This window comes from Lactuca serriola, chromosome 8, assembly GCF_051521515.1.
Source record: "Lactuca serriola cultivar US96UC23 chromosome 8, Lser_US96UC23_V15, whole genome shotgun sequence".
Taxonomy (NCBI): Eukaryota; Viridiplantae; Streptophyta; class Magnoliopsida; order Asterales; family Asteraceae; genus Lactuca; species Lactuca serriola.
The window spans coordinates 34,692,665-34,718,340 of record NC_136415.1 but is presented as its reverse complement, the minus strand read 5'-3'; the positions used below and the strand labels follow the sequence as shown (position 1 = coordinate 34,718,340).

General features: G+C 40.8%; 1 pseudogene; it reads right to left on the bottom strand.

Annotated features, from left to right (window-relative positions):
• Positions 1-2,121: 2,121 nt before the first annotated feature.
• On the bottom strand, positions 2,122-2,901 carry LOC145066785 (butanoate--CoA ligase AAE1 pseudogene; annotated as a pseudogene).
• Between the last annotated feature and the right edge of the window lie 22,775 nt (positions 2,902-25,676).

Below are 25,676 nucleotides of genomic sequence, written 5' to 3'. Positions count from 1 at the left end.
CGTTGTTTCGTGTTAAAGATCTTATATCGCGACCTTTTGTTTTACTTCTCACATTTTTATTTCTTCTCTTATGTTTTTTTTTCCTTAGTCAATTTCTTTTCTTCTTGGTCTTGATGCATTAGACAAAGACCTATCTTTTTTACCTTATATCTACCAATCGGGTAGACTATATCTTCGAAATCAAGTTCGTCAACTTGGTTCAAGTTAAACCCGAGAACAACATGTAACTTGTTTCACAAATTTTTGTTCGTTTTGAACCACCTTTTTTTTTTCAATAGACTCTTTCCATTTTTGGTGATTGGATAAAAACTTCCAAACATCGACAAATTTTAACGGCCTCTAATATTGTCGGTTTTAAATATTTCAAGTGTTGTATCGAAAGCGTTCGCATCACTTTTTACACTTTTTCTTTGGTTTTTCAAGTTGTTGTACACCCCGTTGAACTTTGTAACTGTCTTTTTCATTTCATGAAACTTGGTTATACAATTGGTGCTTTGAATGGTACTTGCCAATACAACACCCCGTTTTCGTCTTGCAGTATAAATGACTGAATATGTAAAATAGACTTTTCGATAGAGGACTATGTAGGACAGATAGTCTTGAAAAAAAAATTGTAGTAATTGTAAAAGCGAATTCATACATATAAAAAAACGCACAAATTTGATTTCGTATGAGAAAATTATGATTTTTAGAAGTTTTAGCGTATCACGTGTACAACACAGATACTTAAATTAAGATCGATCGGTTGTTAGGAAAAACAATCTAAATGAGAGTCGAATATCTCGTCCATATCTATCCGTCGATATAAAGACAGTCGAGAATGAATACCGTATGAAAGAGATATATGATTTTTACACAGACTTTAACAGTCCAATCCTGTAAAAATTTAACTTTAAAAATAAAGTGAAAATTATCCGACTGAGTCTAAACAAAAGTTGTAGATCTCATCGATAATTTCACGTGGATATAAAACGCGTCGAAAACGGAGCTCATACGTCGAAAACAAAAGTTGACATGTATACTTTCTCGACCTATTCAACCAACTAGTCAAATAATTTTATTTTTATTGAATGATAATGAAAAATTGGAATAGACACTAAAATTACAAAAGAAACTATTTGAGACCAAAACTGGAACTTTTGACCAAACTCATGGACCAAAATGTAATTTACTCTACAATATAAATCTAAAGATATGATCACGTCACGGATAAATGTAGGGGTGAGAATATTAACCAAAAAACTGAACCATAACCAAATTAACCAATATAACTAAACCATTACTAAAATATATGAAGCGGTTTCTAATTTTGATTAACCGAATACATATGGTTCGGTTATAGTTTTCATCCAAAACCGAAACACTATTAACCGAACTGAACCAATAATATTAATAAATATTTTTAATATAATATAATATTAAATACTCTTTCATCCCATATTTATTATCCACTTTTGACTTTTGTCGTATTTATTCTTCTACTTTAACGTTAAACATTTATGTTTTTAATATATATAACTTGACGCAAAATATATGAATGAATTGTTTTTTAAAATGTCTTTTTATTTTTATAAGTTTCATCAAGTAATTTATAACACAAATAAGAATATTTAAGGTCAAAGTTAAATAATAAATACTTCAAAAGTTAAAAGTGAACAATAAATAGATGACAGAGGGAGTATAATGTATATAATATATTGAGAATTGAAATTTTAAAGGGAAATCACTTGGAATTAGATATGATAAGTAATCTTCTATCAATATAGTTATATATACACAATCTTTCATTTTTTATAACAATGGATTTATGTTTTTCAATTTTTATAGAAAAATATTTTGATTTTTATGTCATTTTTGGACCATTATGGTTAACCGATATTAACCATTAACCATAATCATTAACCAACGAAAACCGTTATCCAAAACCAATATTAACTGTTACCTAATGGTTATTGAAATACATTAACCAAATATAATGGTTATGGTTCGGTTTTGACCAATAACCGAACCAAACCGCCCCATACACACCCCTAGATAAATGAAACAGACACGACTCAAATCGTTCATAATGTCATATAATATTTTATTATAATAAGTCAAACAGAACATTATAAATCTCACCTAGCCAAAAAACAATTTTTGCTCGTACACAAGTTTGGCTTTCTCCCTCAAAACAACCTTTTGTGTTTTCCCCGTTGATGTTTTAAGCAAATCATCAAACACCACAATTCATGGGGTCATATTTTCTAGTAATCGACTTCGTCAATACTTTATTACTTTATTAGCATCCACGACATATCCTTTTTTTCAACTTAAAAAATGTACAGAGCACTTCCCCTAAACGATCATCACTTCATCAGGAACTCCAACAACTGCCACCCAAGCACTTTTGGATGACTAAAGATCACAACTTCCACAATGATTGAGCTAATGTACTCACCGGATGATATGATAATGTCACTAGACCGATCTTTTAGTTCTATGTAACCATCCGTGTGTTTAACTCCTAGATTTCCACTTTTGTACCATCCACCTTTAAATGCATTTTTAGTTGCTTTCACGTTTTTTATAGTACCCACTCATTCTTGTGTTGCCTCTAAGCATGATCTCACCTATGCTTTCAACGTTCGATGGGACGGTGTTCATAGTAAATGGGATCTTTCACATTGACTTCCTCCATGCCAACATGGTTTAACCCATGTCGAGCCTTGAGGTTCGCTTGTGATTCTAAAGGTAAAATATTTCACTCAGGTTTCCATGTACATATGGTCCCTGGACCATAGCACGCAGTACTCCCATAACAGTGATATACCTTAAACCCTAATTCCTCCATTTTTAAAGTATTTGTGGCGGAGGGGCTGCACCACCTGTCATGACCTTTATGATCCCCACAACAGGGATATGGTTATTGTAACATCCCAAAAATCGAGACCAAAATTTTTATGTTTTAATTATAGTGCTTATAAAATTTGTTTGAGGAAAACATTACTGATATCATATGAATTCATAAACCACAGTTACATGTCTCAAAACCATATGATCAAATAGTAATAATGTCAGAGTACAATCTCAGAAATCTCAAATGTGGAATCATGTGTGTGCGATGCGCTGCTACCCTGCCGGCTCCTTCCCCTTCGACGAAGAGGTACCTGAAACCAAAACTGAAAACCATAAGCACAAATTTTAGTGAGTTCCCTCATCATACCACATACCATACAATCATACATACCGCCAAGCAATTCTGGGGTGCTCGACCTACCCATGTCAAACCATTTTGGGGTGCTAACCTACCCGTGTCAGGCCATTCTGGGGGTGCCTGCCTATCCACCGGTCTATCTCAACCGGGCACGGGGACTATTTCACCCCTTACCACTATCATATAATGTAACACCCAAAGTCAGGAAGGCCAAGAAAGGAAAGGAAACCCTAAGTTTAAGGGACGACTCGGCGAGTCCAAGGAGGAACTCGGTGAGTCCGAGCGGGATCCAGGTCGAGGAGTAAGTGACCGACTCGGCGAGTCGGCCAAGGAGACTCGACGAGTCTGGTCTGTGTGAGGAAAACCCTAAATCCGGGACTTTGGGCGTTATTTAAACTCCTTATTCTCTCCATTAGGGTTCCTTAGAGCCTCCCTCATACAAAAAACGAACCCTAAGTCTCCATTGTTGTGCATTCAAGCTTCCAAGCCATTTTTGGGTGATTTGAAGGAAGAAGAAAGAGGGGAATCATTGAAGCTTCAAGGATTGACCTTAGATCTGGAGTTTGTGGAACCTTTCTGAGTTATTGAAGGTATTAAGTCATTTTCTTCCTTTAGATCTTCTATGGTTGTGAGATTTGGGGCTTTTTAAGCCATGGTTAGTCATCCATTTGAGTTAGAAGTCGGATCTAGAGTTGCTACTTAAGATCTAAGCATATTTTGGTCTTCGGAAGCATAAAGTTTCAGCCCTTTAGTTGATTATGGAGCCTCTTTGCCTTAAACCCTAGTTTATGGTGTATTTAGCCTAGATCTCCTTCTCTGCACGTAATGTTTGTTACTTTACATGAGGAATATGCTTGGGAAGGGTAGATCTACAGTTTGGGGTCCATGCATGACTCAAAAGTCCTCTGCATGTATGTAGATCTGAATGGACTCGGCGAGTCCTTTGAGTGGACTCAGCGAGTAGCATGAAGATTAGGAGGAACTCGACGAGTGGGATGAACAGCTCGTCGAGTCGGATGAAGTTGGGCAGGAACTCGGCGAGTTGGAAGAACAACTCGGCGAGTCTGTTGAAGGTTGTATTAGACTCGGCGAGTCAGGTCTCGAAACCCCAAACCCTTCGAGTTGAGACTCGAATCAGTGAGTCAAGTGGAGACTCGGTGAGTTGGACAGGTCAGGACTCGGAAATCGGTAGACTCGGCGAGTCATGGATTGACTCGGCGAGTCGAGTCGCGAATGGAAGGCTCTGAACTTATGAACTCGGCGAATCAGTAGGTTGACTCGGCGAGTAGGGTTGACCTGGGAGGTTGACTTTGACCAGGACCTTGACCTTGACCAGAGTTGACTTGGTTGTCTTTCGGGGGTCAGTTAGACTAAGTGTTGCATTGATATTGGTAGCTCGGGGAGCTAGTGGAGCAGGAGTTCAGAAAGTTGCCGGTCAGCAGCTAGTGGGACCATCAGCAAGTTCAGCCAGTACATGTGAGTTTCCCTTTTGTGTGAATGGGTCTACGGCCACAATGCCGGCCCATGTAGTTATGAGTAAAAGACCCGGGGGTTAGCCCTAGGCACAGTATGCTAATATGATATTCAGGACGAGGTCCAATGATAGCGGGCGGGTGCCCAAGGAATGGTTTATGTGATAGTTTATACTTGTTTTCTGTGTGATACTTGTATGTGCCTGGTAGGGAGGTGAGTGTGGGCGTGGTCCCGTATCTCACCAATAGTAGAGTGTGGATGGTGTTCCACATCTCATTAGCAGCAGATCAGGGGCGAGGCCCAAGTTAGGGAAAGAGTGAGTGTGGGCTGGGCCCGTATCTCACTATCAGTAGGAGCATGGACGGGGTTCCATGACTCATCAGTAGAGGTCGGTTGTTAGGACCAGAGGGTAGTCAGACACCCCAGATACATCTGAAAGTATGTGATGTTATGTTTACATGCTAGCATGATCCGTTATATGAGTTAGAGGCAGTAGGGGGAGATAGTCCCCCAGATTACCGGTCGATAGGGCCGAAGGGGCGGTCATGCCCAGACATGCTAGATGGATTATGTGATATATGTGTTATGTGGTAGTAGTAGGGGTTGAAATAGTCCCCAGTACCCGGTCGAGAGGACCGAAGGGGAGACCAGCACCCAAATATGCTAGTTAGTATCCGGTCGAGAGGACCGAAGGGGAGGCAAGCTCCCAGATATATTGGTTAGTATCCGGTCGAGAGGAACGAAGGGGAGGCCAGCTCCCAGATATATTAGTCAGTATCCGGTCGAGAGGACCGAAGGTGAGGCAAGCTCCCAGATATATTGGTCAGTATCCGGTCGAGAGGACTAAAGGGGAGGCCAACTCCCAGATATATTAGTCAGTATCCGGTCAAGAGGACCGAAGGGGAGGCAAGCTCCCAGATATACTGGTTAGTATCCGGTCGAGAGGACCAAAGGGGAGGCCAAATCCCATATATATTTGTCAGTATCCGGTTAAGAGGACCGAAGGGGTAGGTCGGGCACCCAGATATGCCTGACAATATATGTATGTTATGTGATTGTATGGTATGAGGTATGATGGGGGAACTCACTAAGCTTCGTGCTTACGGTTTTCAGTTTTGGTTTCAGGTACTTCCGGTAGCAGAGGGAAGAGCTCGTGGTGATCGCATGGCACACACCATAGACTAGACAGCCTGGGAATGTTTTACTCTGATAACGAACATGTGTTTTAGAAATTAATACTCTGATTACGTTCTGGATTAATGATTTTACTTTAAGTAATATTTTATTAAAAGAAATTTTTTAGTCTTGAATTTTGGGACGTTACACATAATAACATATCATAATAAAGTTGTCAGACATATCTGGGATGTCCGATCTACCCTTCGGTCCTAACAACCGAATCGGGGGACTATTCCCCTCCTACTACCACTATTGCATATAACATATTATACCGGCACATAAGACGCATCAGGTAGTAGCAAACCTAGACAACTATCACAAAGACAATCATCTAAAAACAACTCCTGCTGGTGGGCCGACATTGTGGCCGTAGACCCACCCCTACTGGAAGGTAACTCACATCGATGTCGTGTAGTGTCTGCACTGTCCTTGGTGTGAAAATCGACTCCTCAATCCCTACACAACATCCTTTCTACATTACCATTTCATACTCATAACCCTTACAAGGGTCACTAAATTCCAAGTCAAAGTCAAGGTCAAAACCCTGATCAAAGTCAACTTTGTTTAAAGTCAACATCTGATTGACTAGACTCACCGAGTTGGTTCACCAACTCTTTGAATCCCCTCGTCCACGAAAAGTTAAAACTTCGTCCTTACTCGTCGAGTCTAGCAAGAGCTCGACGAGTTCGCCTTCAGCAACACATCGGACCTTCTTCAACCGAATCGTCAAGTTCATCCTTGAACATGTCGAGTTCATCTTCATCTGTATGAAGGAGTTCAGTTTATGACTCGCCGAGTTCCCCTTGAACTCGTCGAGTTTGCCTTCATATGGTTGGGACATTGTCTTGAACTCGTCGAGTCCGCTCATACACTCGCCGAGTTCCATGATTTCCAGGTCCCTAATGAGCCTAAAAAATTGAGTGTTTTTCTATCTTAGTGTAGCGCCCGTGTTTCTAGGCTAGGAATTAGTATCGATGTAATAGTCTAGGTTAACCTTTGTAACTTATTTTGAAATAATAATAATGTATTATTTAAGTATTATGTGTTTTATGCTTAATTGTGTGGCTTAAATGAATTAAAAATACAAATAAGCGTACAAATAAAATTTTAGATAAAACCGATATCGATACATGAAGACGTAGTGGTCGTGGCAAGGTTTCCGAAAATATAAAGAATGCCGAAATCCGAGTTATAACGAAGAAGTTATGATCTGTCAAAGTTTCATGACAGAACCGACACGACACTACGCGACGGAAATAGTGAATTTAGGATAAAGCGATATTTAGCCTTAGTGATTTAAACGAAAGTTATAGAATACGTTAAACCGAGAGCGTGCATAATAAAGAACGTCTAAATTTGACTTCGTATGAGGAAGTTATGATTTTTCGAAGTTTCGATTTAGCAGTATGCAACCCAAAGTTCGAATATGAGATCAAGTGATTTCTAGCAAAAACAATCTAAAAGAGAATCGAAGATCTCTTCGATAGTAATGCAACGGTAAAAAGACAGACGAAAACGAACGTCAGATGAAGTAGTTATGAATTTTTAACGGAGTTTTTCTGTCTACTAAAAATAATATAATAAAAGTTAAAATTCAAAATTAGCAGACAGAGTCTAAACGAGAGTTGTAGAGCATAATCTCATTTTCGTGTGGATATAAAGAATGTCGAAAACGGAGCTTGTATGCGAATGATATGAATTTCTGAAGTTCGAGGCACGCTTACCAAAGGGGGAACGCCCCGTGTTCGGAGCCCAGAGCCCGTCCAGTCACATGTGAAGTCCAAAGTTCGTAAGCCATGATGCACAGCGGAACGCGCTGAGTTCGTCCAAGGAATGTGTTGCGTTCATTTAGGGAACGCGCTGCGTTCGAGACCAGATTCACCCTATAAATAGATCATAAGTGCAGCCGAGTTTGGTTGCCAAATTTATTGTCTCTCACTTATATTACCTCGATTTACGTGCAAGATATACCCCCGAAGCCCCCGTATCATCCCAACACCCGAAGCAAGTCTTGAAGCCCCGAAGATCCCGACAAATAGAGATGTCGAGCCGAAACTCTGCCCGCGAGAAACCCGGTTTTTGGAAGATATCTCGGTTTCATTGAAGATTATTATTTTAAGAGCCGTAGTGTTGTCTGAGCATCGTCTTATCAAGTGGATGTGTAGTTGCTTTCTTCTAACACATAGATATGAATTATTTCTCTATAAAATACGTGTTATGTGTTTATATATTATATGTTATCTGGAATGAGTATTGAATGAATATATTATACTAGTTTTAAGTTGTGTATGAATGTGTGTGTGTGTGTGTATATATATATATATATATATATATCTACATAAAATGATGGGTAAAGCATGGGTAGATAGTTTATGTGTGATGAAATAAAATTGATGAGAGGCCTCGATGTGATTGTGATCTAGTTGTCGAGCAGAATATGGATGACGACCACGAACTTTTCTAGACAGTTTAGTGGAACATTGACAGGCTCCCTATATTTAGTATAAATTTTTATCATTTATTAGCTAATTAATTGCATATTATGGACAAAAGGTACTTAATTATGTTTGAATTATATTTTCAGTCCAAAAGAAGTGCTCGGAAGCAAAAGGAAGCAGGAGCAGCTATCGGGAAGCTTTGGAGTGAACAAAAGAAGAAAGGACCAAAAAACCACAAAAGACTCGGCGAGTCTGGCATTGACTCGACGAGTTCTCACGAAGATTCGCGAAGCAGAAGAGTCCTTTCCTTGCCGTACATGGGAATTTAATGAGGGACTCGACGAGTTGGTCTTGGACTCGACGAGTCAAGTCGAATCTATAAAAGGAGCCTTCCAGATCGATACAAGAAGTTTTTAGAGAACCCTAGAGAGAGGAGTCGCAATTCAGAATGAAGAACGACATTTGGAAGAGTGAATATCCAACCCAATTCCAATTTTGAAGGATAACTAAGGCATAATTGGATTTCTCTTAACTAGATCTAGTACCTAAACCATGTTTATGTTATTGAATTGCGTTTTTGAGTTTTCTACTGCCTTAATCATGAGCTAAACTTTTTAGCTTCTGTTTGGGTAAGACAAATTTGAGACTATGGTTTGATTAATGGTAGGATTAACTTTAAATTGGTATTTTGTTGAATTAAGCTTGTTAAAGATCCATATGCATTAACCATAACTATTTTCTGTTAATAGGAAGACAATTAGGCTGCATGAACATCTCTTAATTGTTTACCTCATGTGATTTATGTGAACACTTCATTATGTGCCTAGGATTAGCGAATGTGAAACTAGGATTAACTAGAGGATGGGTAAGTTAATGTGTGAGCTTGTTTGATAAACCAACAACAAGAGGCTAATTGAATTATTAATTTTATTAACCATTACAAGTCTTACTTAACCCGAATAAATAACCTAGAGAATTAATTAATTTAGACAACTGGTCACTGCTTGAATTAGTTTATTTTCTAAGGATTAGTGATAGCGAGTGTGAAACTAATCACCTGAATCGGTAGCCAATAAAAGGTTAATCCATTGTATTATTACCATTAAATCAACCATAGTATCAATTAAGTCAAACGTGAACATAAGTCCCTTTAAATATTGAATTTAGTTGTTCTTTGCTTGCTTAATTGTTAGTTAAGTTATTTAGTTTAAGTGTTAGTAAGTTTCTAGTCTTGAAAAACTAGAGAAAACCCCTCTTTTATTATTTGTTCTTATATAATTTTAGTAATTAGTTTAATTGCCGTTCCCTGAGTCTGGTACCCTGCTTACTAGATCTATACCACCAATTGACAGGTCAACTGCCTTTGTGTGTTAATTTTATAATTAAAAGCAAATTTAAAACTCGTTGAGTTCACACACATCATGTAGTGAACTTGGGTGTTCATTTGCTGTATTTTATCCCCCTCATGGTTGCTTTAGGACATTCGTTGCTGAGGAAACCCCTTTGCAGTAGTGTCCGTCCCGATGAAAATCCTAGATTATGTCCCTTGTAATAGTTGTTGTCATAGGGACGTAAAGTGAGGATAACGGGAATGGGTAATCGGGTTATTGTTGGTTGGTGAAATTAAATATAACTATTTATTGTGGGTTGAAAACCCTATATGCTCACCAGGCTCCCAAGCCTGACCCACTCAGTTTCTTTGTATTACAGGTAGTGGCGCGAGAGCATAAGTTGGAGAATTTGTGAAGATGTTTTTTTTGTTTATAGACCAGTAATTGTATATAACTGTGTAAGGTCTATGTTTTAATTGTTTATGTTTTTGTGTCTGTATCGGAACATGACATCCCGAGTTTTGATATGTAATGAAAATACATTTCTTTAAGAAATGCTTTGATAAATCATATTTATCATGTAATATTTTGGGGACAAATTCTGCAACTCTTTTAAATAATTGGATTTACTCTAAAATTATTTTAAAAGCATAAATGAAACCAGCCTTTTTTGGCCGTGATTTTGGGGATGTCACACTTAGCATCTGGTCCATCAACAGAAGGATTTGATGGGAAATACGACCCGACTCGTCGAGTCCCTCTTTTTCCAAAACTATATAGTCGATTTCAGTGGGTCTCAAAGCATTTAAACCATAGATCTGACCATAATACACGTAAAGTTACAAACTTTACGTTCATGCATGGGCCATTTAGCTCAAAAGGCCCTAAAATGGAGTCTTCAAGATGCATGGGGATCTCATGGCAGTAAAGTTGGCACCTTTATGCCATGAGAACCCTCCTAGGTTCCAGATCTAAAGTTGTTTCTCTACATAATAACCCAAAGCAGAAGGTAACTTAGAAATGCCCCAAAAATGACAAGATTCAAGACCTAAAGAGGATCTAACAAATGGAAAGTCAAGGTTGAAGCTTTTAACCTCAAATGAGCTGGAAATGGGACACAACCTTTGGAGCTACAAGCTTCAACTTGAACTCCCAAGCTCCTTCTTCCTTCTGAAGCTTCACAACCACAAAAAATGCACAAAATGGCTCAAGAATCACTCAAACAAGGTTAGGGTTTCGATATATGGTTTCTATGAGTTGGGAGGGACGATGGGGGTTGGGTTGAGGCAGAATAAGTTGTTTAAATACGGTGCAAAACCTTAATATTAGGGTTTTATCCAGACAGCTCTTACTAATCGAGTCGGTCCCCCGACTCGTCGAGTTGGTTACTAAACTTCCTGGTCAAAATCGAGTCTACTCGACGAGTTGGGCCTCCAACTCGCCGAGTCCCAGAGCAAAACATGAATTTACTTGATTGGTTTCTATTGTATTGATGCCTTGTTAACTTGTTCATGCTTGAAAAATTCGATTTTGGTAAGCCTGCCTGATGAACTCGGCGAGTCCCATTGTGGACTCGGCGAGTAGGCCCCTACTCGACGAGTCCATATGGGTACTCGGCGAGTTCGAGCGTCAGAAAGAGGGGATTTCGGGATTTCTTGCTATTTTACTCATGGATACTTGCCTTATCTGTTTTAGGTCATTAAAATCCGATTTTAATCAATTTTATGAGTATATCCTTGACTAAACAAAATATAATTACCAATTGATTAGATAATAATTTCCTTATATGATAAAGTTTGATTATTTGTATTAATTGGGTAACTTATTTTGCAAGAAATTGAAATTAGGTCAAATGTAGATAATGATAAGATTAATTGTTTAATTTATATTATTTGCTATTTGATTCTTGTGTTATGAAAAGTTTCAATTTTCCCCTTTAGGTTTTATAGTTTAAATTTGAACTCAATGTTTTGTTTTGAAATTTAAATAGTTGAAACCCTAAGTTGATTAAAAGTTTAATTTAGGAATGTTAAATTCTAAAACCCTAGTGATGTTTTGAAAAGTTCATATCACACCCTTATGGTTTTATTAATTAATTAAGGTGTATAATTAAAAGAGGTTTAAATAAATCCATAAAGTTTTGGTTTACAATTTAATTGAATTAAAAGTATAATTGTTAAATTTGACCACCTAGTATTTTAAAAGTGTAAAATACACCCTATACTATATATAACATTAAAAGTCTAACATTATATATATGTATGAGTAAAAGTCAGTCTTACCGTTAGTAGGCCTCATTCACGAAGCTGGTCTGTAAGGGGTGTTTAAGGAAATTGCCTATAAAATGGCAATTGAATGGGTATCTACTCTTACCCACCGCACTCTTGACTAGTGGAGGGTCTTTAGCCGAACGGGTAGGATAGGAGAGGACTTTCCATTATAAGTATAATGAAGTACAAAAGTAACTAAATGTTTTACCAATTCCCAATCTTAGTTACTTTAGGCAAAAGTGAATTGATGCAATTCCATGAAATTACACTTTGTGCCCTTGCGAAGATGTTAGTGGAGCGTGTGTGGTTAACCGGCACACTAAATGGTTCTAAGCAAAGGTAGCAAAGGGTGACTCAATGTTTGTCATAGTTCGGTGGAGCGTGTGTGATTTACTGGCACATCAAATAGGTGACTGTAACATGTGGGGGCACCATGTAAGTTTGCATGGTTATTCACACCCGCTTTGTGATCCTCGGCATCCCAGTCACAAACTAGAGGGGCATATCGAGATTTAAACATGTCGTTGAAATGTTCAATGAATCTCAAAGGATCTAGGAGTTTTCATAGATTTAAAACTTAAATTTCTTTTTCGTTTTTCATGGTGGAAATTAGTGAATCGTCATTCACTTACCTTCAAATATTCTGCAACTAGATTACGGTATCCCTTTTCTAGGTTGTAGCGTATCGTGTTGGGTCCTAGCCTTAATATCTCATTTGGGTGAGTTATTAAGGACTCAATCAATCAACTAACTTGAATTTGTTTTCTCCCGTTTTGTAGATGTCAAAGTTCGACAACTATGGTCTTCCCAAATCCTGTGGAACAAGCATTCCACATGAAGATGATATTCCACGATTCGATCGAGGAACAAGATATCATGCTTCACTTCCTCCACCTCCTCCAATCATTCTCCCTAACCCACAAGATCGAAGAATTGAAAGGTTCAATATCACTAAAGCCATATAGGAAATGAAACATGAAGATGGTAAACCCGTGTGTGCCCACGTTTTGGGAATGAAATCACACATTGATAGGTTGATAATGTTGGGTGCATCATTCCCTGATAAGTTGGCTGTGAACTGGGTTCTGCAGTCACTTCCTGAATCATATAATGAGTTCAAAAGAAAGTATTATATGATGGATCATGACGAAAACCTCATTGTAACACCCAAAGTTTTGGAGGCCAAGAAAGGAAAGAAAATCCTAATTTTTTAGGGGCGACTCGGCGAGTCCGAGCGGGATCCGGGTCGAGGAGTAAGTGACCGACTCGGCAAGTCGGCCAAGGTGACTCGGCGAGTCTGGTCTGTGCATGGAAAACCCTAAATTCGGGACTTAGAGCCTATATAAACGTCTTAATCTTCTTCTTAGGGTTCCTTACTGCCTCTTTAGCCCTGGATACCAAACCCTAGCCCTCATATCCTTTGATTGAGCTATCTGTTGCCTTGGAAGGTGCATTAAAGCTTGGAGAAGGAAGAAGGAACTTGGAGGAGCAAGAAGGGACTATAGATCTGGGATTGTGAGTTCATTCTGAGCATTTGGAGGTAATAAACTAGTTCCTGGACCCTTTTTGCACCTAGATCTATGTGTGGTTGTTGGGGCTTTTAGCCATAATGTTATTATTTTGAGTTAGAAGCCAGATCTGAAGTTGCTACTTCAGATCTAAGCATATTATAGTCTTGAGAAGCATAAAGTAGCAGCCCTTGAGTTGATTATGGAGCCTCCTTGCCTTAAACCCTAGTTTATGTGTATTTTGCTTAGAACTCCTTCTCTACATGTAAAGTTTGCAACTTTACGTGAGGAATAGGCTTGGGAAGGGTAGATCTACAGATTTGAGTCCCTGCATGACTCAAAAGTCCTCTGCATGTATGAAGGACCGGATGGACTCGGCGAGTCCTTTGAGTGGACTCGGCAAGCAGCTTGAAGATGAGGAGGAACCCGACGAGTGGGATGAACAGCTCGTCGAGTCGGATGAAGTTGGGCATGAACTCGGCGAGTTGGAAGAACAACTCGGCGAGTCTGATGAAGATTGTCTTGAACTCGGCGAGTCTGTTCTTGGACTCGGCGAGTCAGGTCGCGAAACCCCAAACCCTTCGAGTTGAGACTCGAAACAGTGAGTCGAATGGAGACTCGGTGAGTTGGACAGGTCAGGACTCGGTAATCGGTAGACTCAACGAGTCATGGACTGACTCGGCGAGTCGAGTCGCTAAGAGGAGGACTCTGAACATATGAACTCGGCGAGTCAATAGGGTGACTCGGCGAGTAGGGTTGACCTGGAAGGTTGACTTTGACTAGGACTTTGACCTTGACCAGAGTTGACTTAGTTGACTTTCGGGGGATAGTTAGACTAAGTGTTGCATTGATATTGGTAGCTCAGGGAGCCAGTGGAGCAGGAGTTCAGAGAGCTGTCGGTCAGCAGCCAGAGGATTATCAGCAGAGTTCAGCAGTGCGAGGTGAGTCTCCTCACTGTTTGTATGGGTCTAAGGCACCAATGCCGGCCCATTTAGAATATGCATGAAAGACCCGGGGGCGGCTCCTGGCACACAGTATGTTATTATGTATGGTAGGAAGACCCGGGGGTTAGCCCTAGGCAATATGCATGAAAGACCAGGGGGCGGCTCCTGGCACACAGTATGTTATTATGTATGGTAGGAAGACCCGGGGGTTAGCCCTAGGCAATATGCATGAAAGACCAGGGGGCGGCTCCTGGCACACAGTATGTTATTATGTATGGTAGGAAGACCTGGGGGTTAGCCCTAGGCAATATGCATGAAAGACCAGGGGGCGGCTCCTGGCACACAGTATGTTATTATGGATGATAGGAAGACCCGGGGGTTAGCCCTAGGCAATATGTATGAAAGACCGGGAGGTGGCTCCTGGCGCATTGTATGCTATTATGTATGAAAGACCAGGAGGTGGCTCCTGGCGCATTGTATGCTATTATATATGAAAGACCAGGAGGTGGCTTCCGGCACACTGTATGTTGTTTAGCTAAGTAGAGTAGTATGTACAGTTGTCTTTGTGATACTTGCATAAAAGACCAGGGGGTGGCCCTTGGCACATGTCTGTAAGACCAGGGGGTGGCCCTTGGCACTTGTCTGTAAGACCCAGGGAGCGGCCCAGGCTTGACCAGGAAGACCACGCGCGGCCTGTGGAATAATGGCAAGACTATGTTTGGCACATAGCACCTTACTTGATTATGGATAAGTCGGTTATGTATGGTTCTTGGCTATGAATGGTTGTATGGTATGTGGTATCTGGGGAACTCACTAAGCTTCGTGCTTACGGTTTTCAGTTTTGGTTTCAGGTGCTTCCGGTAGCGGATGATGGAGCTCGGGATGATCGCATTGCACACACCATAGATTAGTCAGCCTGGGAATGTTTTACTCTGATAATGAACATGTGTTTTGAAAACTAATACTCTGTTTATGTTTTGAAATGATGATTTTACTTTAAGTAATATTTTATTAAAAGAAATTTTTAGTCTTGAATTTTGGGATGTTATAAGTTGGTATCAGATCCTTGGTTTGAGGGATTCGGACATGCTCTCGAGCGTGTATGAACTCAAACTGAGGGATTGGTATAGAAGTTTTCAAAATGAAAAGACAGTTTTGTAAAAGAGAGTTTTGGGAAAGAAAACAGTTTTAGAAAAGCAAAAATAATTCATAAAGGAAAGAACTTTGAAAAGAGAAAAGAGGTGTGGTGCATGCAATCAGCCGAGCTCAAGTAAGTACCCCAAAATACCCATACAAGTTTATGTTATGATTATCAATTGATAGAAGAGCATGCTAGATTAGGACTAAGGATCTAGGAATGATGCCTTATGTGCCTATTATATGTGCTTTGAGCTGCATGATAGTGCTGATTAGACAGTAGTAGGATAGCCTGTTTAGGTTATGCCTGAGTTATGAGTTTATGTTGCATGCTAGTTCAGTTTCTTGCTATGTGGATATGATTGCTTGAGTATGTTGTGGTTAGATTTTCCCTTGTCTGAATGCTGCTTGCTTTGTGCATTGTGGGATTCTGAGTGATGGAAGTTAGCCCTTAGGTGGATACGTCACGCCACATGTGATCGGGTTTGAATAATCTCAGAGTGCTGGATTTGGCCCTATTGCGCAGCTCTCATCTGAGTCCAACCGTTGTAGGGACGAGTCTCTTACTCGAAGGATTATCTGAGCCTCGTCACACGTGATGGTATCGAGGTAATGGCTAATTGGCATCACAAGGAGACCTTCAGCAGCTGAGGACTGGTTTGAGCTGAGTTAGAGGTTTCCCTAGGGTAAGACTAGGATGAGATAGTGCTGGGAGCAGTGGTAATGGATAAGGGACCTGGTGGAGTCGAAGCAATTCCTGAGGAAAGTACGGATAGATGTGGAAGGTAGTATGGGCCCGTGCTACTGAAAGCAGAGGATCTGTACTTGATTCGGGAAAGGCCGAGACAAGACCGGGAACCTGATAGGGTATGTGTTTGGTCGCGCAACAGTGATAAGTATGCTGATAGAGGATGTATTATATTTTCGGTATGGTGACATTGCGGGAGAGACCATCGGGTGGATCAGGCGCCAGAGAGGGATCAGGCTCAGGTTCTAGAGTCGGGCAGCTTGATGATCAGATGAGGGATTTCCTTTCCGCAGATATTGTGCGCAACATCATTGATCAGACTCCAGTGATTTTTGGTTCGGTTAGAGAGGCCATTGTGGAGCTTATGAACGGTCATTTTGAGGCCTTTAGGGCCGAGATAGTATCAGGACAGTTTGGGGCTCGTCTAGAGCCCGGTTCTTATGGAGTTCGGGGATCCATCAGAGAGGCGGATTCCATTTCAGGCTTTGCCATCAGGAGTCAGGAGTGAGTGGGGCACCCTGTCTCCAGGAGAGACCCTTGCATGACTGGGTAATTAATGAGGTTTCGCTAGTCATTCGTGAGGAGTTGCCCAACATCATTGAGCGGGTCACGGGTCGGATGACCGCTAAGTTCCAGGGACAACCAATTGCTGTTCATATGGTTGATGGAGTAGTCGGGGTCACACGAGAGCAGGAGATTGGTTTGGATGGGCAACTTGGAAAAAGGAAGCGGGCACGTGTTGCAGGGAGATTAGGAAGGAGTGTGGAGTCCTACTCAGCTGACTTGGGCGCTGGAGGTCAGGAGGACCTAGAGGTGTGTGGTAAGTGTGGGGGGACTCATGGGTTTGCTTGTCACAAGTTCAGGTGTTTCAAGTGCGGGGAAAGGGGGCATATGTATCAGGATTGTAAGCAGGATCAGAGATGTTTTCATTGTCACCAGTCGGGTCATTTCAAGTCTCGATGTCCCGTCTTGGTGGTGGAGAGAGTTCAGGGCCAGGCGCCCACCGTTCCGCAAAAAGTCAAGATTGAGCCGCACTAGATCACAGGTATGTAGTTTGAATCCTTCCCTTTGTAGCAACTCTATTGTTATGGTACTGCATCGATGTTAGTAGGCATGTATCTGTGGGTATTATATTACCTGCTTGTGATCGATTGATATGCCATCTGCATACCTTGGATATTTGAATGGTAGTTAGGAGATGTGCTCTATGGGAGGAGGATTCATAGGATGCAATAACTGTAGCATGCCTGGGAGGGACTTGGTATGTCTCACTAGATCGGAGTTGTATAGTGTTGGAGATGGATTGGTTGGATCCCTAGCTATGGTAAGCTTGGGTTCCTCAGCAGATTGATTATGGAATGGTAGCAAGGATTTCATTTGAGTATTGAGCAACAAGGGGTAAGCAGGATCGAAGTGGGGGAGAATCCCCCGAGTGTGCAAAGGTAGGTGCACGCAGACCCAGAATGAGTGTGTGACCTCCGAGAAGGAAACGAAGTGGTTCAGCGTTTGATGGATTGAGGATTTCATGGTTAGGAGTTTGAGAAACTCCCCATCAGCTAGTCGGTGTGGAAAGGTGTTGTCAGACTACCGAATGGCCGTAGCATTCACCAGTGGCTACATAGTAAGAGAAGTATGTTAAGACTGCGGTATGGTCCGTAGCAATCGTATGTGAGGATGATTAGTAAGACTGCGGTGTGGCCCGTAGCATTAGATTAGTAAGACTGCGGTGTGGCCCGTAGCATTAGATTAGTAAGACTGCAGTGCGGCCCGCAGCAATCGTATGAGAGTATGGTTAGGCTACGGTGTGGCCCGTAGCACTGGTTTAGTAAGACTGCGGTGTGGCCTGTAGCATTAGATTAGTAAGACTGCGGTGTGGTCCATAGCATTAGATTAGCAAGACTGCGGTGCGGCCCGCAGCAATCGTATGAGAGTAGGGTTAGGCTACGGTGTGGCCCGTAGCACTGGTTTAGCAAGATTACGGGGCGGCCCGTAGCTTGGGTTGGCTGGCAGCGTAGAAGTGTTGTAAGACTACGGGGTGGCCCATAGCATTCATCGGTCCCTATTCGTTAGAGCGAATGTATCAAGTGTATGATTTAGTGGCAGAGTGGATTGAGCGGTTATTGGTGAAGTTTCTTCGAAAGTCGCTGGGAGCGACTAGGAGTTGAGTTGGGGCTAGCGACCGGTGGGAGCCGGTAATCCAGATATTGGTAGATTGGTAGGGACCAGGGTGGCCTCAGTTCATCCGGAAGGCAGATAAGAAATAGCAGAAATTTCCAGCCAGTAGCAGTGCTGGTAAGCAGTCTATGGTGAAATTCAGATAGTTGGTCGTGGGGTGCTCGACACCAATTATAGTAGAAAGAATGCCCAGGGGATACTGGCGATAATGACCCGTACTGGAAGTATCGGAAGTAATGGATTGGTGAAGATAGGATCTTCACAGTGGCAGGGGAGATAGTTGTTTTGGGGCATCGCCTTGGGAAGGCAAGGGAATCGCGTGAGGAAAGAAGGGGTGAATCCCTATGGGTTCAGTTGCGATACTCGGAGAGTACCAGAAGGTTGTCGGCTGAGTAAGTTATGTTTCCAGAATGATCAGGATCAGAGTTGACCCGAAATGATTATCCACAAGGATTTGTGTTAGTCAGAATGACCAGGTGGAAGACCAGTGAAGGTAGGCAGCTGGTGTTGGGATAATTGGCGGGTTTTGGAAGCAGATCGCAGACAGTGGACCATGGAAAACTTCGAGGACGAAGTTTATTTTAAGTAGGGGAGAGTTGTAACACCCAAAGTTTTGGAGGCCAAGAAAGGAAAGAAAACCCTAATTTTTTAGGGGCGACTCGGCGAGTCCAAGGAGGAACTTGACGAGTCCGAGCGGGATCCGGGTCGAGGAATAAGTGACCGACTTGGCGAGTCGGCTAAGGTGACTCGGCGAGTCTGGTCTATGCGTGGAAAACCCTAAATTCGGGACTTGGAGCCTATATAAACGTCTTAATCTTCTTCCTAGGGTTCCTTACTGCCTCTTTAGCCCTGGATACCAAACCCTAGCCGTCATATCCTTTGATTGAGCCATTTGTTGCCTTGGAAGGTGCATTAAAGCTTGGAGAAGGAAGAAGGAACTTGGAGGAGCAAGAAGGGACTATAGATCTGGGATTGTGAGTTCATTCTGAGCATTTGGAGGTAATAAACTAGTTCCTGGACCCTTTTTGCACCTAGATCTATGTGTGGTTGTTGGGGCTTTTAGCCATAATGTTATTATTTTGAGTTAGAAGCCAGATCTGAAGTTGCTACTTCAGATCTAAGCATATTATAGTCTTGAGAAGCATAAAGTAGCAGCCCTTGAGTTGATTATGGAGCCTCCTTGCCTTAAACCCTAGTTTATGTGTATTTTGCTTAGAACTCCTTCTCTACATGTAAAGTTTGCAACTTTACGTGAGGAATAGGCTTGGGAAGGGTAGATCTACAGATTTGAGTCCCTGCATAACTCAAAAGTCCTCTGCATGTATGAAGGACCGGATGGACTCGGCGAGTCCTTTGAGTGGACTCGACAAGCAGCTTGAAGATGAGGAGGAACCCGACGAGTGGGATGAACAGCTCGTCGAGTCGGATGAAGTTGGGCATGAACTCGGCGAGTTGGAAGAACAACTCGGCGAGTCTGATGAAGATTGTCTTGAACTCGGCGAGTCTGTTCTTGGACTCGGTGAGTCAGGTCGCGAAACCCCAAACCCTTCGAGTTGAGACTCGAAACAGTGAGTCGAATGGAGACTCGGTGAGTTGGACAGGTCAGGACTCGGTAATCGGTAGACTCGACGAGTCATGGACTGACTCGGCGAGTCGAGTCGCTAAGAGGAGGACTCTGAACATATGAACTCGGCGAGTCAATAGGGTGACTCGGCGAGTAGGGTTGACCTGGAAGGTTGACTTTGACTAGGACTTTGACCTTGACCAGAGTTGACTTAGTTGACTTTCGGGGGATAGTTAGACTAAGTGTTGCATTGATATTGGTAGCTCAGGGAGCCAGTGGAGCAGGAGTTCAGAGAGCTGTCGGTCAGCAGCCAGAGGATTATCAGCAGAGTTCAGCAGTGCGAGGTGAGTCTCCTCACTGTTTGTATGGGTCTAAAGCACCAATGCCGGCCCATTTAGAATATGCATGAAAGACCCGGGGGCGGCTCCTGGCACACAGTATGTTATTATGTATGGTAGGAAGACCCGGGGGTTAGCCCTAGGCAATATGCATGAAAGACCAGGGGGCGGCTCCTGGCACACAGTATGTTATTATGTATGGTAGGAAGACCCGGGGGTTAGCCCTAGGCAATATGCATGAAAGACCAGGGGGCGGCTCCTGGCACACAGTATGTTATTATGTATGGTAGGAAGACCTGGGGGTTAGCCCTAGGCAATATGCATGAAAGACCAGGGGGCGGCTCCTGGCACACAGTATGTTATTATGGATGATAGGAAGACCCGGGCGTTAGCCCTAGGCAATATGTATGAAAGACCGAGAGGTGGCTCCTGGCGCATTGTATGCTATTATGTATGAAAGACCAGGAGGTGGCTCCTGACGCATTGTATGTTATTATATATGAAAGACCAGGAGGTGGCTTCTGGCACACTGTATGCTGTTTAGCTAAGTAGAGTAGTATGTACAGTTGTCTTTGTGATACTTGCATAAAAGACCAGGGGGTGGCCCTTGGCACTTGTCTGTAAGACCTAGGGAGCGGCCCAGGCTTGACCAGGAAGACCACGTGCGGCCCGTGGCATAATGGCAAGACTATGTTTGGCACATAGCACCTTACTTGATTATGGATAAGTCGGTTATGTATGGTTCTTGGCTATGAATGGTTATATGGTATGTGGTATCTGGGGAACTCACTAAGCTTCGTGCTTACGGTTTTCAGTTTTGGTTTCAGGTGCTTCCGGTAGCGGATGATGGAGCTCGGGATGATCGCATGGCACACACCATAGATTAGTCAGCCTGGGAATGTTTTACTCTGATAATGAACATGTGTTTTGAAAACTAATACTCTGTTTATGTTTTGAAATGATGATTTTACTTTAAGTAATATTTTATTAAAAGAAATTTTTAGTCTTGAATTTTGGGATGTTACACTCATTGACCTAACTTACATGCTCATTGCTGCTGAATCAGAAATGATTTGGCAAAGCACTGGAGCATAAAAGGCAAGCACCTTGATCAATGAAAAGTACATTGTTAGGAAAGGGTGAGCTGCTTAACTACTTGGAAGACATGGTGGGCAGCTGTGTCACCACAAGGCAAGAAATCAAGATTAAGAAAGTTCGGTCCATATGAGTTTGAATTTGTCGTAAACTTTGGTTTTGAAAAATTCACATGGATAGGAACACATACACCACTAAAATCTAAGTGTCATAAGATTCCCTCCTTCATGAAAATGACTGTGAGGAAATGCTTTCACTAAGAGAGATTTTAAGAAGATAGCGATTGTGAAAATTGGATTCTCGGATTCGATTATGGTTACGGTATCCCTTTCCATGATTCGAATTATGAGATTTGGCAATTAGTCTGAATTGTTTTAGACACACATATGAGCTATCTAAGACAAAGGTGTATAAATTCAAGAAGCCTTGATAAAAGATTATCAAAGCATTGGGTATTAGAAATATGAACTTAAAGAAATTCAATAGGCATTGTTTTTTTTTCTGAAAGTTAAGCTGTTTCTGAATACATGTCAAAGTTAGTGGGAGCATAAGTGTTATGTTTGTAATAATCATCGTGATAGTGGGAGCATAAATGTTATGATTGCATGATTATTAAGGAAAGTATTGCAAGTTGGCAATATTAATTATAGAAAACAAGAGTCATACTTTGCAAAGTTGTAAGTGTTGTATAGTTGTTTTGCTATAATTAAGGGAGAGAATGTTATGCTTCATTTCAAATCTAAAGGCTTAGGTTATGGAATATTAATAATATTAGTCAAAGGATACATAGTGTGTTCTTAAATTTCGATTATGATTACGGCATTCCTCTTCATAATTCGAATTATAAGAACGTAGCACATAAAATATTATGACAGAAGATTGATAAAGTATCGAATCTTTATGAAAGACATTATGCATCGTGTCCCATACGCTTCGGGTTTAGGATTGATTGCAAATGCTATAATATTTGACCAATGTAAAATTTTCCAAATGTCTAGTGCATTTAGAGGGAAATGGACAAAAATCGGTTTTGACTAAGATAATTAAACAACTATCAAAGGACAATCCAAAGTTCGCCGAGGACTGATCGCTTGTGAGTAGTTGGAAGTATAGTATTGGATGGACCATATCGACGTTATTATGAATAGAAATGATTATATTGAGAATGAGTTGTCATATGGTAAGTATGGAAAGGTTTCCATATTGGGATTTGGATATTGAGAATCAATGTCTAGATTAGAAACTTTTATGCAAAAGGATGTTCAAAGGAATGTACTTTGAGTGAGAGACATCATATCTAAGGAATTGTCTTGTAACAATCTCCAATAGAGGACTTTGTAACTTCATTGGCAATAGTCATTGTGACTTTAGTGCAATGACATTACGAAAGAATCATTGCATAAAATGTTAGAATCTAACATATTCTATAAGTGGCAAGAATTTGATATTCTTTCACTTGTGAGAAAGCAATCGGCTTTGCCTAAGTTGTAATGACAGAAAAATCCCTGTCGATGAAGAATGTTTCGAAAGCAGCCTCAAAGCGGTTAGCTTCGCTTTCCTTGACTTTAGAGAGGAATGGTTTCAGATGAACTACTCCCTTTACTGGTTGATGAATCATGCTTCGAACACCTAGACCAGCCTTTGATCAAATGGAAGGATGAATGCCAGCCTTTAGCAACTTCGTTCGGTACATTCCTTCTACCCAGCTCTATAGATGAGAGACTACCAAACTTAGAAAGAGGGGAATGGATCTAGACTAGATGAGATGCCGGTGCCATTAAACTAGCTGCCAGAACGAGTTCAAGAGATGAGGATCCAGGTAGTGAAGTCACCCTCGGGGGAAGAATCATTCCATTCACTTGTGAAACTGCTAAGAAGAATAAAGGATTAGGAATTGTGAAATGAGTATGATTGGAAATGTGTTCATTTGATCTATTTCACAAAGTAATAACCATAGGTAAGCATTGTGTGCATGCTAAGAGCATGGGACAAGTGTAGTAATAATTCAAGTAAGAAGTTGATTACCCAAAACAATAAATAATGAGTAATCGATATGGTGATAAATAAAAGGTGTTTTATTTATACTCAAAGGTTTGAGGCCATATGGGATTATTATTATTCTTGTGTTTCACTTTGCATGTTTTGACTTCCTGAATAATTTAATTGGTTGAGAACAGTCAAATTATTCGAACGGGCCACAGTCGTTCATATGTTCGAAGTATGTATGAATGAAGACTGTCGTGAATTGGTGTGTGGATTGTATAAAGAGCATTATACATAAGCAAATGTTTGCTAAAATGTTCATGAGTGATTATGAATATGATTTGAGCATTGGATTAAACTCACGCTCACTTGGATCACTTCATGGATTGTATCACGAGTGATTGGTGAGACGATAACATCTTATATTCTTGAAACCGAGATGTGTGAGTTGTATCTTGCGAGTCGATTGCATATTGATAATATGTAAACGCACCAGTAACTTGGTGTTATAAAACATATTGTTGTGTGTGATTCGGTGAGTGAGTGCAAGCGAGCATTGAGTCGAAGTTTATCCGTTCCTTTTATTCAAAGTAGGATAAAAGCGATGTCTGTGGGCCCCTCGATGATTTAGTGATGACATCTAAGCGCTTGGGCTTGGCCAAGTCGGGACTAATTTGATGTGTTCAAATTTTAGTCTGTTGTCAGTCGCCATAAATCTGAATTCGGGAAACAACACATAGACAAAGAGAATGATTTAGTACCATGTCTCAGTCTATACGATATCTAGAATGGAGGAATATATGATCCCTTATCTAAATGACACGCATATCTGATATGATCAGAGTTGACAACAGCTTTGGAAAGCTACGATTGCAGATCAGGATCTGAAGCCATACGCAGAATAGTTATTAGACTTATCCAAGTGGGAGACTGTTGGATTAGTGTCTAAGTCCATAACTATTTTGGTATGTACTTGACCCGATGGTGCATGGTCCTTTTGGGTTGCCTTCACCAAATCAACTTGATATGATGAATTATGGAGAGAAAGGATTAAATATGATTTATTAATATATTATGAGAATAATATATTAAAGGAGAAATCATATTGTTTAATTAATATTAGTTAAGAATTAATAAGAATTAAGTTTGTGACTAAAAGACATTAATTAAACTTAAGGGACCAGAACTGTCAGTTGTATGATAGTTGAATATTGAGCTAATGGACTCTATATTAAAGGAGTGGACGAATTCTATGGGGAAACCCATTAGAAATCGTCCCAAGGCCTTTAAGGAAGGAGCCCATGGGTTGCTTAGGGCTTAAGCATCCAAATTAGGGTTTCCTAGTTTGATAACCCTAATAGCCTCACTATTTAAAGAACCCTTATGCCCCAAAAACGTGGAAAAGTTTCCTTCTAGGGTTTCCACACGTTTTGGGCAGCCTCCTTCTCTTCTCCTCTTCATCCTCTTGCTCTTGGTGTTTGTGAACCATTAGAGGAGTGACATTTGTGACTCTAAGCTTTCTAAAGTCAATACAAGAAGGAATTGTGATTGTTATTGCTACATAACAATCAAGGTATGATCTAAACCCTAATTTATATGTTATATTGTTTATCATATGCTAGATCTAGGGTTTATAGTCTTGGATAACTTGCATGTACAATAGAGAAATCTAGATCCAAGCATTAGGGTTTGTATGAGCACATAGGATGTTCTTATAGCCAAAACCCATCATTCCGAAGCTATTTTACGTAGCAAAACACTATGTTTTCTAGTAGTGGATATTTAATAATATAGAAAAATGTTAACTCAAATCGATAAATTATGTGGGAATATAATCTTTGAAAATCTAACATTTTTGGAACTATTTTAATTTAAGCACGACCGTTCATTAATTAATATGTATTAAAGATAGTAATGGATTTAAGTTGGTTCACAATGTAGTCACACGTAAAATATATCATAAGTATTTAATTATAATTTATTTGTCCAAGTCTTTTATTAAGGGACTTAACTAACGTTGTAGATTTGAAAACATGAAAGATGTTTGTTATGTGAGGCTTTAATTATGACACGTAGGACAAATAAAATGCGAAGAAAAGAACAATAAGTGAGACGGGTGTGGGCAACGGGAAGCCCCGTTATAGGTGACATGACACCTAATAACGACGCCATAACGGGAGGAACACCCCCTCTAGCCGTTATTAGGTGTTATGTTATGATGCGTTATGGTGAACACGGGAGATAACGTCGCGATTTTGCTTGTGTTTTTATTCAACGTCCATAATTTCAACCGTTTG